The 17,332-nt window shown below is 40.1% G+C and overlaps 1 protein-coding gene across 1 annotated transcript in view; it reads right to left on the bottom strand.

Moving 5' to 3' along the window:
• lrfn5a (leucine rich repeat and fibronectin type III domain containing 5a) overlaps nucleotides 1-9,971 on the bottom strand; it is a 73,723-nt gene extending 63,752 nt beyond the window's left edge. Inside the window, 1 exon segment of the mRNA XM_042500717.1 lies at nucleotides 9,909-9,971. The gene's annotated coding sequence lies outside the window, so the exon portion shown is untranslated.
• Between the last annotated feature and the right edge of the window lie 7,361 nt (nucleotides 9,972-17,332).

The raw sequence follows: 17,332 nt of genomic DNA, 5'->3' as shown, positions 1-17,332 counted from the left end.
ACAGATTTAAAGTCCCAGAAGTTGGCGACAGAAGTCCCGTGTGTTCAGCAAACTGCAACACACATTCTCTATACTCGCACAGCATACAAATACATCAGCGTGAACCAGCTGAGTCACATTTGGTTGCAGCACTGATGTAGATGCATATAGATGTACTCACAACACCAGCAGCACACTGTCAGACAGGAGAAGACAAAAGAAAAGTCAGAGTGAAGGATAAGATGAAAAGTAGAAAAGAAGAAAGAGAGGCAGAGGACATGGAAAAGATGCAGAGTTGGAGGGAGTGACTGGGGAGAGAAAATAAACTTTGACAAAGTCCTTTGAAATGGGTAAATCTTGAATCTGTTCATAAAATACACACAAATACTGTGCTAATGCCTTTCTATGAACACATTGAGCGAAGTTTTATTAGTAGAATTGAATTATTTCTGAGGACTTGATGTTGAAATATATATGCCACTGAATTTGTAACACTAACATAATTCAGTGTGATATTCATCTGACTGAATTTATGTGCTTTGAGATTCCCATCTTTCAAACTGTGCAATTTTTTTTTTTAAATTCAGTCACTCAACTGAACTTGTCTTTTTCAGTTCGCATACCTGATCTCAACAACTCTAAATATAGCATCAAAGACCCTGCTGGGAGCAAGCTCCCTTTTATATCTTGTGTGTATCCCTGTTTTATCATTCTGTGTCCCCTCTCTAAAGATTTTGAGTAGCGGGGTGGTTGATTTATCGGTCAGTCCTGTCGATGGATTAGAGGAGCAGCCGAAGCAAGTGAAAGCAAATTTTCAGAACCAGCTCAATCAACGGGTCAGTTTCTGCAGCTGGTGCTCTGCTGCTTTGTCTGTGCTCACAGTACACTCTGCACTCCAAGAGTGTGGTGCAATGAATAACCAAACAATACATATATTTCAAAAGCGCTTCTAATAAACAGTTCAGCTCTAAAAATATGAAATCGATACGTGGCAGCAGAGGTTTTAATTGTGGCAGACTGCCACAAGTAAGTGAATGTGTGGGAAACCTTGATATAGTAGCAGCAAACAACATTATCTTTGTTAAAATATTTTTGTGGAAGCGTAAGGCCCACTCTTAAGGTCCCACCACGTTAACAAGGTTAGCTCTGTCAGCACATTTGCTGTTGTTAGCACTAAAGCTACTAGCTGTTTGCTCAGAGAGCCGTGTGCAATCAATCACAGCTCAGATTCTGAATCATAGATATGCCCTGAATGTCATATAGAGCTCCTTTCAGTGTATACTCTAATCATTGCAACTTTCACAGTCCCCAGTACATCATACATTTGAAAATATTCTATCTTTCTCTTTACACATCCATATATCCAGTTTGCGCCATTAGAAAACTTACTGTATTGCACCGATAACACACACATTATGTCCACAGTACTCCCCAAATTAACTTAAACACTTGAACAGAGTGTTATTTTCCCTGCTATTCACTACATGGTAATTGGAGGTCAGGCATTGTCATATGTGGAGAGACAGGTGTAATTACAAGTATTGGTAAAATACTGTGTTCTTAGATGAAAATGTCTATCATAATGGGTAAAATCACCCGACAGCAAGATGTAGAGTGTACCTGAATCTTTAGAGTTTATGCTTTTCTTTTATTTGTACATTAAATATTTGCACTCATTTAATCAATATATATTTTAATATATACATAGTTAAATTTAAATAGTGAGTTAGATTTAGAAAAGCCCACAGTTTTAACAAATATGTGTAAATTTTTGGGGTTTGTTTTTGTTTTTCAAAGAAACAGAGATAATTATGACAAAAGACTTATCACTACTTAAACAAAGGAATGGCAGAGAAGACAAATACAACAAACCAACAACAATGTAAAACTGATCTGTAAACTCTTATAATGGACACGCCGCTGGACCACATCACGCCAAAATACTGCCGGTAGCAACGTAATATAAAGAGCACAAAGATCCCTAAAGAGCGGGCAGAAGGGGTGGTGGATATTCAGCAAATCCCTGACTTTCATGCAAGATGTTCAATGTTTTCTTTTTTTTTATTCACATCTTACCATGTGCTTCTTTTTCCCTAAACCTAATCATCTATGCCCTTGTTGCATTACCTTAAACATGTGCTCTTGTTGGTGTCTGGGTGTTGGTTGCCTTGTGCTTTTGTTATTTAAACATGACCATGTGCTTTCGTTGACATCACGGTAGCAGCATCCTGGAACGTCAACAGCAGACGCAGAGGAATACTCAGGGTGTAACATGTAGACATGTAAGTACACTGCAAAGCGGCAATATGTGACAACTTTGGATGACAATGTGATGTGATAAATTTAAACTGAACACACAACATTTTGTAAAGTTCAGTAATCTGTGTCTCTATATCTACATTATGTAATTATGCCCTCCTTCACTGCCTGGTTTCTACTAAAATTTTTCCTGATTTTTTTGGCAGTACAGGAATCATTTCATCAACAATTTCTCATTCATTTTCTGTAACCGTTAGTCCTCGCAGGGGGGCTGGAGCCAATCCCAGCTGTCATCGAGCTAGGCGGGAAGGCGGGGTACACCCTGGACAGGTCACCAGACTATCGCAGGGCCAACACATATAGACAGACAACCATACACGCTCACGCCTACGGGCAATTTAAAGTCACCAATCAACCTGAATGTGGAGTTTGGAATGTGGGAGGAAGCTGGAGACACGCAGACATGGGGAGAACATGCAAACTCCGCACAGAAGGGCCCCTGCCGGACCGAACCCCATTCCAACCCGGGTGAGGGTTGGAATGAGGCAACAGTGCTAAGCACGACGCCACCGTGCCGCCCTCAACAATTTCTGCTTTTTTTATTTTTTAACCTTTTGTAACTCACAACGTCATCACTAGCATAAAAAAACAGGGCAAAACTAAACCAGCATGTGTCTGTGTCCCTAAACCCACTGTCTCTGTCCATTTCTGTCATCCATCAATGCTTTCCAGCCAGGCTGTGGGCTTTCAGCTATAAAATAAACAAGTATGGCTACCCTCACATCCTGTTTCACACACTCCATTTCCTGCTGCTGCCTACGGTGAGAGAACAGAGAGATGGAGAGAACAGCCCAGAACTGTGGGGAAGAAGTCAGAAATAATACGTGTGTGCGGTGTGATGAGGCAGTGATAGAGACAGAAACTCACTTCCTATACAAAAGATAACAAAATCCTGAGGGCTGTTCTTTGTGAAATATTATTGTATTTCAAAATCTCACAAACAAGAAGAAACCGTCCTAAAACAAGTACAACAAGAGGGGAATGAGCAGCTTTGTCTGTTTGATACATAACGGCACAATGTTCATTAGTTTGCCATGAAGCAAGTTTTGTTTGTGTGGAAAGGTAAATATCGGCACATTGGGTTCAACAGCAGATTTACTCCGTTATCTAAATAGTGCTGTGACTGTGTAGCAAGTCCCACTTCTGACTGTTAAATCCTTATTTTCTTTTCTACCAATCTCTGTACAAATGAGTGGGCCAAAGGTAAGGCAGCTGCAGCTGCTGCAATGGCACCTGTAGACCAGTAAAGAAAGTGGTCTTTCAGTCAAACCAATGGGGATACTTGATTCAGTCATCTGTCTGAGGTTGATCTGCCATCTCCACTTCCTATAATATTTTGCCTGTACGGTTACGTAAAAATTTAACTGGTTCACAGTTTGTGAGTCTCTTAGGATCCGTTAATCGTATTTTTTTTATGTTTTGTAAAGTCAAGACATTAAAAAAGTCTAAAAATCTATACTTTTCAGTGGCCTTAATAAGCAGTTCATCTTATCTCCTCTAGAAATGCAATGACTTTCATGAACCAGACTGATTACTTTTGATGATATTCAGGATTTTCTTTAACATGTTCCCGTGCACACAAGAAGTGCATACTTAACTGAACCTATCAAAGTCACATTTTGCAACATCCAACAAGTACTGAGGCTGCTTAGTAATACAGTGATATTGAAATTGACATTATGGTTCTTTTTAGACCTTTTTGCTGTTACATAGTGTGTGACACTAATCACTGGACAAGAATGGAAAAAACAGACAGCCCAAAAACATAACCTCTCTGACCATGCCTGTTGCTGGCGTAGAGAAATAAAAATCTGACCTGTCTTTGATTTATGACTGGATTTAAAATTGGCCCAAATTAGGTTTGAAAAGATCATATACCACTTGATTTGAGCTGTTCACTCTGCTACATAAACAGATCTGAGTCACATTTGAGGAAAAAATATCAGATTTGGAGCATTGTTGCCTGCGGTCTGGACACAGCCTAAGTGTCTGTCTGCTGCTGCCGACCAAAGGAAAAACAAAAAGAAAGAAAAAAGCGTTGGAAGCCTTAACTATGACTAACAAGTGCACATCAGAGCAACAGAGGGAAAGAGAGAGAGACTTTTAAGCATGACTAACTAAATACCTTGGGGTGTGTGTCTTATGTATTTGCATTTCCTCTCATGTATGAATTATCTTCCCTTCCCTTGCTTTCTTCCCTTTAATCCCTCCTCTCCCCTTCCTTGCCACCCCTCCTCACACCTATTATCCCATGGGACCAGAGGCAAAGCAGTAGGAAGAGGTTAGTTTGGTGACCCAGGCCTGGCTGGCCCTCTGCAGGTCTCGGCTGCCAAACTCCCCCCAGGGATCCAGGCAGTCTTTCAACTCTCCGGGAGAAAGAGCACACGCACACACAAATACAGATGCAAGCTGGCAAGATCATCACACACACACACACACACACACACACACACACACACACACACGTATGCTCACAGGCTGCCAGAGATGAAGGTAATGAGGAGGTTAACAGGGGAAACGGGCAGATGAGAGAAACAATGGAATGGGATCAAGGAAAAGAGGAATGAGGGCAAATACAATAAGGCATGAAAATGAGAGAGGGAAAATATTGGGGGAATTTTTTTTTCATTTCAACACCAAATATCTCCCCTTCCATCTCTGACTTATGATGCTGAGTGATGGCCAGAAATATAATTTTGCAGAACCATTATGTTGTCACAGACACTTTATGAGGTCACTGTGACCTTGAACTTTGACCACCAGATTCTAATCCGTTCATTCTTGAGTCCAAATGGATGTTTGTGCCAAATTTGAGGAAACTCCCTCAAAGCCGTCTCTAGATACTGTGTTCTTAAAGATTAAATGGATGCAAGGTCACAGTGACCAGTTGACCAGTAAACAGCTAAATCTAATCAGCTCGTCGATGAGTCCAGGTAAATGCTTGCGTAAAATTTGCCGAAATCCTCTCAAGGCGTTCTTAGATATCGCGTTCACAAGAATGAGACGAGTGTTAGGTCACCATGACACTGACCTCCGACCTATGACCACCAAAATTGAATCAGTTCATCCTTGAGTCCAAATGAAGATTCATGCATTCAATTTGGTGGTGGTGGGGGGGGGGGGGGTCCTTCTTGAGATATTGCATTCACATGAATTTTATTTATTAATTCATTAGTTTATTTGACAGGGACAACACAGTGAACATAGTAGCAAGTTCGAAAACCATTTACTCATGTGTTTCATATAGGGCTTCTAACCAAGGCTAATTTGCAACCCCTGTCCCTGGACTTTTCCATCTAAGAATAAAACAAAATGAGACAGACAAGGTCACAATGACCTTGACATTTGACCTAAGACCACCAAAATATAACCAGTTCATCCTTGAGTCCAAGTGGATGTATGTGCTACATTTGAAGACATTCCCTTAAGGTGCTCTTAAAATATTGCGGTTACGAGAATGGGGAAACTTAAAACATAATTACTACGCATATTGCTATCGCCAGCTTGGAGGTGCAAAAAGGAGAAAAGGAAGAAGAGGAGAAATAGAGAAAGCAGAGGTGAAAAATGGTCAAGTGTATTAGAAAAAAATGGTTTGCCAGAAAATATTAGATAGTGAAAAAGGGACAGAAGAAAAAAGGAAAAAAAAGGGCAGGCCATGTGACTAAATCTGCACTTGATAGGGCCATCTCTGAAGAGGGTGATGAAAAGGTCAAACCCATCCATCCACCCTTCCATCCATCTACTTCCACTTCACGTACTCTCTCCACCCACCACGTCCGTCAGTCCACTCTGAACTCCTTGTACTTTCAGTCATTCATTTATCTTTCTCTCCATCTTCTCCCTTTTTATCTGTCCTCTTGCCTTAACCCACCCATCCATCTATCCATCCATCCATCCAGGCCTTCATTCATCAAAGTGTGTAGGGGACAAAGAGAGACTTGACTTTGATCTGTTTTGCTGAGCAGTTGAAGGTTTACACACACACACACACACACACACACACACACACCAGTGATCCAGCTCTAAAGAGAGCATTAGTTCAAGTTGCTCTCAGAAGCTGAAGGGTTGCGGGTTGAATTCCCCCATCGGCGTGTAGGCCTCTGAGTGAACTCCAAAGCACTGAAATGTGTGGCACTTTGTTCATTAAAAAGATAAGACAAACAGAGGCTGCTGTTTGATCTCTCATCTCTCTGCCTGTCTGTCTATGCATCTCTCAATCCCTCTCTCCCTCAAGCAACCAGAAGCTTCTCTAACCCTCGGTGTGTCTGCATATTCACAAGGAAGCATGATTGACAGGTACTGGAAAGAAAGACGAGCTAGGTGGACTAAACACGCACACATGCCATATACATTTTAGCAGGAAACATAGTGTATTTTATTAGGGCCTGCCTGATATACGTACGCATCCATGTTTACAGCACATACTGGTAGATAATGCGGCATTCCACCAATATTGCACTTAAAGGTCAGAGTTTGAAAGAATAGGAGTATTAGCGCAACCTTGAGAGGTTCTTGAGCTTACAATCAAATGCGCACACACATTTAAACAGATGCTACTGATATGCATTATGGCACATGTAGGACCCACTACCTTCAGAGCTTGGCCCATACTAAGGACTAAAAGTCAGAATACTTCCATCACTCTTTTATTATATGTTTCTAGTAAGTCCCCAGTTTCACAGAAGTGTAATACCAGCTCACTTAAGTACTCCCTTAAGTATCCATGGCACAGATTTTGTGGCTCAAACACGGGACTGCAGATTTGAAGGTTTTATTGCCAAAAGGCCAAAGACTAATGCAGCATCTCAGTTTTATAGTGTTCGACAGGCATTATCAACCACATAAACATGTGCCACACCTACGCCTTAATGCACAAACACAGGTCATGATTAAAACACCTGCTGCCACGTGTTGACTTTATATTTTTGGAGCCGGACCATTAGTAGCACGAGGAGCACTTCTGGAATATAAATATATATATACCATTAATTGTGGAAAAAAAAAAAAAAAGTTGCTGGCCGCTGGCTGTTCACAGTGATATAACTTATTCCTTCACCACTGGGTGTCGGGGTGTCAGCTGCCTGTTTCAGAAGTGGAGACTGGAGACTGAGCTCTAGCGGTCCATGCTGTGCACTACATACAATGAGCTTCATAGAAAGTGGAGCGCTTCGGGATTTTTTAATATCCTGATATACAGTAATACAGTGACACCACCCAAGGCTTGCTAGGGCCACACACAGATTCTTACTTTGTAGGAAACACTGGTGAATGATATAACAGCATGTGGTTAACAAAGACGTGTAGTGACAATAGATAAGCCCTTAAATAAAGACATGAAAACTAAGTTAAGTGAAGTCGAGTCTGTGGTGGACCTTAGTTTGATCACACGATCTACAGAAACCATGTGACCCACTTACAATTTCCCATTTAGTCCGATATTTGACGAATGTAGCTATAAATATTACCACATGAAGAGGTGAAGGTGTTCATGGGTTCATGACTCCCCAGATAAGATTGAAGACCGCAATAAACAATGCTGAAGATTCAAACACACATAAGTGCAAGCATTATTCCAACCCATGAGCATGGGGTAATATGCTATGAGACTCATCTACCTCTAGTCATGATTATAGCTCAGCAAACACTCTTTATATGCATAAATGTGAGATTTGTTAGGGTCAGAGCTGATTTCACATGTGCCTGAGGCATTGTTAGAAATGTATAGCTCTCTCTTACTTACACACACACACACACACACATACACAGTGTGTATCTCATCCCCCATTTCAGCTTCAATTTATCTCCTGGGTTTTTTTTTAGAACATAGTGCCAAGGTTGAATAGATTCAGAGATTACAGATTAGATAGATAGATGGTTAGACAGACAGACAGACAGGCTCTTAACTCTTTCTTCATTTGCCCACCTTCTACCTTCTCATCCCTCCCTCTTTCTCTCTCTCTTCTCCCCACTTTCTCCGTCTTCCCTCCCCGCCTGCCTCTTTCTAGCTGAGTTCAGCAGTCAGCCGCATCCCAAAGGGACATATCGAGGTTAGAAGTGTAGATCTAACAGCCAGCTGAAGGGAGGAAAAGAAAAAGCAGGCTAGGGGAAAAGAGAGAGAGTAGATCAGCAGCAGAGTCTCAGGCGGTAAGGAGGTTAGAGGTGGATTTCTGACAGAGAAAGCCTATATGAAGACGACAAGCTACCATATTCCCGCCTGAGAACATTAGTGGGGAGATAAGACGGGGTTAGGAAGAAAGGGTTTGGGAAATCTGTGTGACACATGTGGAGATGTATTAACAAAAAGGACATACCAAAAGTTATCATACCAACGGTCAGAACTGAAGCATTGCTGATTCTTACTGAAGTGGGTCAGCTTGATGTCCATAGCCGAGCACAACCTGGTTTCATTAACAACTGAGCCAGCTTGGTTTCCACTACAGGGCAAAACACCAGTGTAATTTCCATGGCAAACTCATTGAGAACCAAATGACACTAATCAGGTTTCCACGGCTGGAGCAAACAAAGGTAGATATAGCCAAAACGCTAACGAAGTTTCCACTAGATCTCAGTTTCCACTACGAGGCCAAACTAAGGTAGCCAGGTGACAAATCAAAGTCTGCTGCTATGACCCCGATGTAGCATGACTTCCTGGACTACTGTGACTCAAACTTTGCTAATAAGCACCAGAGCCTGGTTTCTGTTCCCAGGAAAAGACACACCAGTCTGTCCTCCCATATAGCAAATCTTTGTTGGAAAGAGTTTTAGTCCCAATAGGAGCAAACTTTTATCATAAGCAGCTGCAGCAGAGTAGAATTATATAAAAGGAATAGGCTGACATTTAAGAAACTGCACTTTTTTTTTTTTTTACTGTACACTCACCGTGGGCATTTAGCTTAGCGTAGCAGACTGGAAACAGAGACGAGCAGCTAGCCTGAGCATTATGGGCAGGTGATACTGCCACAAATATCAATATATAATATTATATTAGAATATAATATAAGAGATAAAAAAAAAGTAAAATAAGGATTAATGTCAAAATATTGTTTCTTTCCAGTTTAAAGGCTGTTTTATGTTGTGAGTTAAAGTTGAAGAAACCAAGAGTTAAACTGCGATTTGAGCTTTTATATATTGTCAGAACACGACAAACATCTGCTAAAGAAGAGCGTTAGCTGACAATATGAACAAATTATGTAGGCAAGAGTAAAATCTCAACGAGTCAGTATTTACTGTACAAGTTTTAGTTTTAATTTTTTTTTTTTTGTCTTCTTCTGCTATTACTTATTCTTCTGTTTAATGGCAGGTGGCAACTCGTGGTTCGGGTGCATTATTGCCCCTCTCTACCTGTGTTTTGCTAGTTTAATTATATCAAACATTTGCCAAACAATATTTTTCGTTTCTATTGAGTAAATTATACCAAACTGATTATCGTTTTCATCATATCGCCCAGCCCCACATAGCGTACAGACATGGGAGTCATATCAAAATGTTCATCCTAATTTTAGCAAGAAAGCAAATCAGTTTATTTCTCAAAATGTCTCAACTGTTTATTTAAGCAAATCTATTAAACACAGACTCACACACATATACAAAAATATACAAAAGTAGCTTACCTTGAGAGATGTAAAAGAGGATAACACTCTGCTTCAGCAATCACATGTTACCACGGCTACAACATCATGGATGAGAGTAAAGGTCCAAAATCTTCTTTCTGTTTTCACTCACTAAAGAAAAAGAAATGAAGAGGATTATATGAGTATTCAATGGACTCAGAAAGCATATATACAACAAAAAAGAATTCAACAAAGAATGGTTTTCTGTGTCTCCACACTGCAACCTGTTACATTTATAGTGAATATATTTTTTTCTTCAGTAAGTAAAGGTGTCCAGGGTTCTTCAGCATTGACAATGTTCCTAAGCAGCTTAATTATTCATAAAATGCTTGGTTAGCCTTTAACTGAGAACAAAGATACTGCAACTATGCACCATTGAACCAAGTGGAGGTGTGCTAAGAGAGCACATGTCCTATAGACTGATCCCCTCCCACACAGGCCTCACATGCTGTTGCTACCGGATATCAATGACTCGAACAACCCTTCCCATTGATCCAAAGATATCCCTCTTCCTTCCTGCCTTTCTTCATCTTTCTCCCCTTTTCCCTCCTTTCAGTTCATCCTCCCACGCATGTCCTCTTCTTATCCCATTTGGATTTTTTCTCCTCCTCTGTCCATGCTTCATGTCTTCCCTCTATCCCTCCCTCCCATTTTTTCCCAGCTTTTCTCCTTCAAAGGATAGAGGACACAGCTGAAACAAAGGCTGCTTCTGTACCAGCTGAGCCAGCAGGATGGAGAGAGGGAGGGAAGGATGAAAATGAGGCAAGGAGGAAAAGAATGAGGGCAAAGAGTAAAGTGGAAGGGAGGGTGAGTAGGACAGGGTTGGAAAGAAAATGATGAGGGAACATGGGGATGGTGCCAGGGAAAAGGGGAGGAAAGACGGTGTGGGATGGCACAAAAAAAACCAAAACAAACAAAAAACAAGTAGGAAGATAAAGGGTAGAAAAAGAGAAAAAAGAGGATTAATGTGAATGTGAAAAAGACAGAACGAGTTAAAGAAAGATGCAGAGGAGGGTTAGAGATTGCTCTCACATGCATAGAGTGGTGTCTGGTTTCAGCAGAATAACACACGCACACACACACACACACACACACACACACACACACACACACAAAGACTTATCACAGTCAGTCAATAAAGAAATCTGCCTAGAGCAGCACAAACACATGTGCACTCCATTTTTTTAACGTTACCTTTCCTAAATCTGTCCATTGGATTGCTGTCATAGGTATGACTGCCTAAACGCTATTTATCATAGAGATCTTGATCGAATTGAAAACATCACAGTTAGCGCTGTAAACTTCTGGTTGCCTGGCTGGTCGTTATGCTCTTGTCTAGCTTAATTCTCATCGGTCAAACAATCGCTGGTGTTTTTTAATAGGGTCAACAAAAGTGTTTCTTATCCCAGCTATTAACCACAGCTGTTGATGTTTAGCACTTGAACTGGAATATCCATAGATGAATGAATATAGCAGAAAGAACGATGGCATGAACTGAATGATGGATAAGGTCTGTGATTTATTAATTCCCCACTCTCACTATGACCTTGGCAAAACAGAGAAGCCATCACTAAAATTATACAATATTAAATAAATAACAGAGCCGCTTTGTCAGCAAATCTGCCAGAAGCAGCAAAAGTGACTGACTGCTGTTAATATGCAGGACCACACCTTGTGCTAGTGCATGCAATGCCATGAGCTTTACATCAACTCATGCATGTACTAAACAGACACATACACCACATACTGCACTGTATATTCAGCAAATTAATCTTGCCATTTGAGTTTTTGGCAACACACTTTCCAGCCAAATAACACACATTACTGAATGACTGATTTAATGAATTCATTATCCTTCTCCAAATATTTGTTTATTTATGAACTCCTTTAAGATTTCAAATGAAGTTCCACCCTGAATATGACCCTGAAAGAAACACGACCACAAAGTGGAATGTGTTTCATCAATTTGCCAGCCTAGCAGAAACAAGTTCAAGGCTATTATGTAACTCCACACTGTTGCGACGGCTGTTTACGGACACAAACGTACAAATAAAAGTCATCTACCTTTTCATGTATCTCACGTGTCTATGATTGAACTGTGCTATTTGTGTGCCTGCTTTTGTTCCCATGAAACTCTCAGTTATCTGACAATGGTAGCAGCAGCAGCAGCATTAAACTTTGATGAAATCCATAGCAGAACAAAGCATTAAAGTTGCACCAGAAAACATCATTACATAAACTGAGGGTCAGTGGTTAGTTTCTTGTAGATTCCCACTGGGCAAAGACAACTGGTGCAGTCTAATGAGCCTGTGTCCCCAGGGTGAGACGACATCTACTCTGTTTTGGTCTGGACTTTTGCGAGAGCACACGTATCCTTTAATGAGCCGGGGCACCTGGGGTGACATGCCACAGTCGCTTCACTCAACATGGGTTCCTGAGGAGGATGAAAGCTTTTAAAAGATTCCCCACGTGAAACAAGAATCACAATCATGTCCACAAAAAAAAAAAACAATGTCTCCTAAAAATAATTACTTTCAATTATTCAATAACTTATGTAACTCCGAACTAGGAACAGCTATAACTGGGCTGCACAGCCGCGGGACGTCTGCTGAAATACGTCTTGTTTATTCTTTGTTTTAGAGTTCACAGCATGGACAGTGTTTGGAGACTCTACATTATACATTTATGTTTTGCGCTGTCAAACCGAGGACGCATATAAACCATTTTTTACAACATGAAATCATTCAGGGGGGTTGTAAAGATTTGATAGCATGACACAAGATGCAAGGTGGCACATATTTACCAAACAGCGCCATATTTTAGATTAAATAGACCATTTTACTGATTTAGTAGCCGATAAAATATAACAATTAATCTGAGATGAAAGGAGCACACAGTATATGTAAGAGAATAAATACTATTTCCAAACAGTTACTTTTGAAGTGTTTTCAGTCAAAACCCAGGATTTTTATTTTTCTATTTTTATTTTTTTTTTACTGGGCATGGGTCAGCTAGCATTAGTGCCAAGTCCTGATGAACCACTGTGGTCCTACTGTGATGTTAGCAGGGGGAACCAACCTTTTCCAAACCGCCCTCTACACCCTCTCCCCATCCACTTACATTCTGTGCCTGTGTGCACGTGGAGGGTCTGCCACATTCAGTGCCATCCCAAAACCAATTAGCGGAGAGTGGAAGTGGATTATAAAGCCCTCCATGGAGCATGGAGGCTGCCTTACTAACCATGTGCAGCACTATAAAAATGTACATTCCATGAGACTACCCTTGCAAATTTAAACTGATCAAGACTGTTTATGTGTAAGCTGCTGACAGTAGAGATATTTTCCAAAAAATACATCTGAAAATCTCAACAGTAAGGTAGATGTAAGAAAACACATTTTGGACAATGTCTGAATTACCAGGAGTCACATATCACCTCCTTTTAGTTGTGGCTAGCTTTCTCTGTACATCTCCCGTCCCTGCAGCAAGTTAACACTGCAGGCAGTAATCCGTCCTCTGAATGCACAGAAACAAAATTGATATCATCAATCCATTAAACTCCTGGTAAGATAGCAACCAAGCTGACCCCCAGTATGTGGAGTTAGTAGGATTAGTGACTCTAATGCAATTACTGCATTTCAACTAATCTCCCTTATAATTCTTTGTGGCCCAACACTGCTACTAAACACTATAAAATTAGGTTGCGTGCTTTTAGATACATGATCAATTTGTAGAAAAAAAAAAAAATGAGTACAATAAAAGCAAGATAAGTTGATTTTGTAGCTTGGTCCAAATTCTTTCTCAGATGCAGTTTTAAAGACTGCAACTTCTACAGTACTTCTTGATCTTTTGTTCTAAAAAAAAAAAAAAAAAAAAAAGAGAAAAATAGTATATGGTATTGTTAAACATCTGTGTTTACCCAGGTGCCTTGGTTGCTTGTGTGGAAAGCACTTTGATTTTTCATTCCAGTCATTAAACAGCAAAACACACACCTGTGCACCTGGAGCCCACTCAAACACATGCATACACACACGCTATAAATCAGGAATGCAAAACAGATCTCTCACTCCCTCAAGCATGCACACGGTCCATTAGCCGCCATTAGCTAATGCCATTAGCTCCTGTGTTTCAGTACATGGGATATTGCAATTGAAACACCAATCCATGCAACATACAAAAACATACATGTATGCATACAAATGCGGCACAAAGACATGTCCTTATGGAATCTAACCTCAGAAGCTTATTTGGTGTCAATCGCTGCATGGATGTAAAACTGCCAAGCATAACAAACACCCTGCTTGTGTGTGTGTGTATGTGTGTGAGTGTTTGTGTGTAACAGTTGACCGAGTCCATGGATAGAGCCCATTGCCAGCCAGCCAGCAAGTCACTCTTCTGAATTATTGAAACAGGTCAGTAAGCAGGAGGAGAACAGCATCTCTATGCATGTGTGTGTTTGCAATTGTCTGTCTGTATATAGCGCTGCACTGCAGATTCACAGCTTAAGCTCTCTGTTCCATCCAGGACTGTACAAAGGGAATTAATTGTTGTGCTTTCTACTCATTCCAAGGTTTATAGATAGAAACCAGGAAGAGTTACAGGTAAAATATTGCAAATAGATGATAAGGCGCTTTAAGGCAGGCTTTCTGAACACTAGTGACATTAGTATTGGTCATATTTACAGGAATACTTCACCCACAAAATGATTATTTAAATATTTATTATTAACTGCATGTTACCTTGAATTTGTGAATTAAAAATTTGTTTTTCTGGCATGCCTCCACATTGAACGAAGAATTCAAAAAAGGGCAAACATTTCTTATAAATTGAAGTAAATGGGGGCCACTTCTCACAACAGCAAAACTATATCAAAGTGTCAATTTAGAAACTCTCACAACGTGTGCACTGTAATCAGTGTCAGTAAGTCTTATTTATCCAAACGTACGTATAAGTTTAAATAATGAAATCAAAATTTGTCTTTAAATCCTGCTACATATTTTGGAGTGGTTTTTTTTTGAAAGGTTTGTTAACATATGTTTTCATTTAGTTTTGCGGTTGTTAAATGTGGACCTTGTTAACTTCAATTAATGAGGAATGTTTGCCTTTTTTAAATTCTTAGTTTGTAATGGAAGCATGCAAGAAACACAAAGTAATCTTCACTAATCAAAGGTAAGAAACTGTAAGTAACTGATATATAAATGGCCATTTTGTGGTTGAAGTGTTCCTTTAATAGCTCTACAAAAGCCCCTCTAAGTTTGCAAAAAGCTTTACTATTCTGCTCTCTCGCTGTCCTGTGCAGTGTTTTTTTTCTTTTTTCCCTTTAACTCAACAGCAGCTAGAATAAATATCGCAACAGAATAAATACCAAGGGTAACCAGTGTTCCTAGATGAGATAAATATAAAGACGGCAAGCAGAGCTTCTGATGTGATCTGCTGTGATATTTAACGCACCAGTGGAACAGATGTACAAACAAATTGTTGCACTTTTTGGCACTTCAGCAAAAAAATATTGGAAAAAAAAAAGTTCTTTTAATGTTTGGATCCACTCGGGTATTCATTAAATACTATTTTTCAAACAACCCCCCCCCAAAAAACATTGCAGTGTATTGTTGTTTTAACTACAGTTACCAAGTGACACTGAAAATTAACAAATCAAACAGTAAATCAGACATCTGCTGCAAATCAAATATGCAAAGACACTATAAAAAGAATATGTGAAGAATCTAAGTTATTCTCTAACATGCAGGAAAGAATTAGCCGGGGCTGAGAGGGTATTTTGACTGAGGCTAAGTCAACAAATGTCACATGCCATCTGATAACTGAGGCACTTCTTAATTTTTTGAATCTGCTTTTGGAGGGTTATTATCATCTGTGCTGACAGTTCCATTCAAACATGATATCACTGTGCAATAGCCATGCACAAAGTTAAGTTATGTTGGCATATCTAACTACTTCTGTAACAAAAATTCTTTACAGCTCTACCATCAGATGAGTGTTTGCATGATTCTGCTGAAGAAGATTCTGCAGCCATTGCATTATGTTAAGGATTAAAGCCAAGCTGTTTTTGGTGAATATACAAACTATTCTTTCAACTGATCTACAAAACATCTGAGACTGAATGAACAGTTTGCATAATTTAGATTAAGTGTCTTTTGTTGTCTACAGGCATTTGCATTTTTACTGCTCTTGGCCTGGAGGCCACCACTTTCCTATCACCATAAAGATGCTAATTGTTTTCCTAACTTTTTTTTTTCTTTTAATAATCTCCAATTTACACCTGTACTTTTTTTCTGTCTGAATATCCCTCAAACGTCTCCTAAGTGGCAATAAAGACTGTGCTGACTCGGCTTTTCTTACAAACGCCATGTCGTCTTCGCAGATCAAGAGGAATATAAAAAAATGCAGGTATGGCTAAGTGTTTGCAGTGGATGAGTCAGGCTAATTAGTGCAGCAGTATGTTCCAGTCAAACCCTCTCAGTAGAAATGGAGTACATTATGGATGCTCCCACTCATTTACTCACACTAAATCATCCAGTCACTCTGACACATCATAGCATACTACAGAGAGAGCTGAGGTTTGGTCAATCAGTGGTGGACACACCACTCAGCATGCATTAAGCCTCCTGCAGACTATGGGATCTCTACAATCTTGTAAGTTTAGTGCAAACTGCACTGTGTGACATGGATACCAATAAATTTGGGTACAACATCAAGGTTGATGTATGCAGACTGTGTGATGACATCACCTAATGAATCACAGGCTATGAACTACGCAAGAACAAAATGTTGGCGCCATATGTCATCCTTCTACGGCACTGTAGTGGTAAGAGAAAAATGTAAAAAAAAAAAAAAAAAAAAGAGCCCTTGCTTTAGTTGCATTTATGTGTGTGAAAAAAACTGAAGAGGAGGAGAACATTTATGCGGTTGTGGCTGGGAAAAAGGCCAACTTGGGATGACAATTTTGCAACGAGAGCTCAAAGTATTAGCATCTACTAGCATTTAGCATTCCGTTGCAGTGTTATGCTGATCAGTGCGTCATTTTATGCTGCATGTCTGTTGGCTGGTTAGCAGACATAGGTTGTAACAGCAGTCACATGAGCCGGTCATCCCAAATTTCTGACGGTCAGAATTTTATCCCAGGCTGTCTTTGATTGCACAACCATGACAACAGCCTCTCTTGAACCTCTCTCACTGTGCGACGGAGGAACACTGTTTTTAGAGCCACAACCAAAGATATCACCACGTTTCTTTCACGATAGGCGTCTTATGTCTGGAACAGCCCAAAACTGCACAGTGAATACCGGGCTTTAGAGAGTTGGTGTCTGAATAAGCAAAGTGAAATTTATGTGGGTGTAACGTTGCTCGAAAGATAAGATTTCCACCAGCTGTGCAACTGGATTCAATGCAAATAACCCACAGGCTCTGTG

The sequence above is a fragment of the Plectropomus leopardus genome, chromosome 14 (assembly GCF_008729295.1).
Source record: "Plectropomus leopardus isolate mb chromosome 14, YSFRI_Pleo_2.0, whole genome shotgun sequence".
Lineage (NCBI taxonomy): Eukaryota > Metazoa > Chordata > Actinopteri > Perciformes > Serranidae > Plectropomus > Plectropomus leopardus.
Note: the sequence above shows the minus strand (reverse complement) of the source record. Positions and strands in the feature narration are given on the sequence as shown.